The sequence below is a fragment of the Sardina pilchardus genome, chromosome 21 (assembly GCF_963854185.1).
Source record: "Sardina pilchardus chromosome 21, fSarPil1.1, whole genome shotgun sequence".
Taxonomy (NCBI): domain Eukaryota; kingdom Metazoa; phylum Chordata; class Actinopteri; order Clupeiformes; family Clupeidae; genus Sardina; species Sardina pilchardus.
In genome coordinates this window covers 24436518-24438726 of record NC_085014.1, presented here as the reverse complement: position 1 = coordinate 24438726, position 2209 = coordinate 24436518, and positions in this window count along the sequence as shown.

Sequence of the window (2209 nt, the reverse complement as noted above, 5' to 3'; positions counted from 1 at the left end):
TATCAGTAATATTTTGGGAGCAATATTTTTGGTCCAACTGGTAAGCCATAGATGGATACTCACACACTCACACAAGCTCAAGCTGGTGTGTGTGTGTGTGTGTGTGTGTGTGTGTGTGTGTGTGTGTGTGTGTGTGTGTGTGTGTCTGAAACATAAATAAAAGGCTTTTAAGCTCTCTGACAGAAAGACAGAGATCATGGTCACAAAACCTCCCACTCAGTCCACTTTTCTTTGCCTCACTTTCTCTGTCCTTTTATGCACACACACACACACACACGCACACACACACACACACACACACACACACACACACACACACACACACACACACACACACACACTTTTCCTCTGTAGCATACTCACACATACACTTAGTCTCCTTGCCACACTCAAACCTTATCAACTCTCATCTCTCCTCTCAAACACACTCCCTCTTCGACACATACACAAGCATACGTGTTCACACAAACACACTGCTCGGCCTATTTTAAGAGGCTTTAAAAAGGTTCCAGGAATTCGGAACATAAACTAGCGAATGGACAGATCCCGTTTTTCCCTTCAAACGTGTGATGTTTCTCCTTCATTCCGTTCCGCTTCCTCTCTCTCTCTCGCTCTTTCATTTCGTGCCTTTGTCTCTCGGCGACCCAAACACAAGCTGACAGATATGAAGAATCGCTTTCTGTCTGAAAGCCTGGGCAGGTGACTGGCTCTCCAACCCCTGGGACGGAGAGAGGGAGAGAGAGAGAAAGGGAGAGAGAAAGAGGGAATAGAGGAAAAGAGTATGTCTGAGGGGGTCCTGTTTTGAGGAGTCTCACACCTGTTTTCAGTGTTGCAGAGTGCCCCCCATTCCATCTACACACACTCGCGCACACACACATACACACACACACACAGAGGGAAACATGCAGTCAACTGCCATGATTGAGGGAATTACTCACATATGTTGACTCATGTCGGTCGAGGGCCAGTGATGCCAGTGAAGTCAGCCGTTTCCCCCAATGCAGGGACCTCTGTCAGGGGGTCACGACCTCTGACCTTCTTGGGTTGCTCAGCCGAGGTCAGAGCCTCCTCGCATGCTTTACCATTTCAGCGTTTCCATTTGCGAGGTTTAGCGAGGAAATACAACGAGTCGGAGTGAGACGCTGTTCTGTGGTAGGAACGCTCTCATAAATGGAGGTGGATTTCCTAAGAAGGGATGAAAAATGCCGCTGATGTGTGATAAGCAGCAGACAGTCCCCTGAGAAGTCAAAACAAAACAAATGGTTGGAGGACCTTTGGCACCACATGACAGGCTGTGAGGTGCTTACAGCCAAGTCTGTTGTGACAGTTAGCCCATATACCTCCCCCCTTTTCTCATTTTTCTTTGTCTCTCTCTCTCTCTCTCTCTCTTTCTCTCTTTCTTTCTCTCTCTCTCTGTCTTTCTGCCTCTCTCTCTCTCTCTTAGCATGTTTTCACCAATTCCTATATGAATACTTCCACCTTGGTGTTGACGTACTGACACGTCTGCTGGAAGACAGTAGATAGAGAGAGGTACCAGAAGGAAAGATGGTGAGGGAGAGGGAGAGCTAGTGAGATGAATAAACCACTTAGGAGAGGAGACACCTCCATTTTGGATGTCTTTTGTTCGGCCCCTCTCTTCCTCCTTATGTTTCATGCCAAAGTTAACCATTTCATCCTCCTCTTTTTTCCATTTTTCCACCTCTCTCATCCATCACTCTTGTCGCTGGCGGTCACAGATAATTTGATATGCTTTCCCTGTTCGTTCCATCTCGCGCCCTGTCAAAGGCTCCTGTGAAATAGGTATGTCATTGAGACATATCACCATTCCGCAAAACAAACAAACAATGGCAGGTACGCCAAGTTCAGAATTAGACTTTTTAAGAGCGTCAGTGTATGAGTTGAAAGCATGTGGCGCCACCCTATGGCGCCTTGTGAAACAGCAGAAAAACACATTCACAGAGGAACATCACAGATAATTTTGCCTCCCTTGTTTGAATGTGCCCTCACATTCTCACATCTGCATTAAAACCTCTAAACAGGCTTGTGTCAGTTCCACCCAGTCCAGCCTGCTGATTAAGACCAAATGAGGACCATATTTCGGGAGATGTTTTGCATGCGCACTGAGTGCTGTCTGGACCTTATTACAGTAAGTCGGCTAGAACCAGATTGAAGAATGATAGGTTGTAATGAGGTCCATGATCCATGGCTA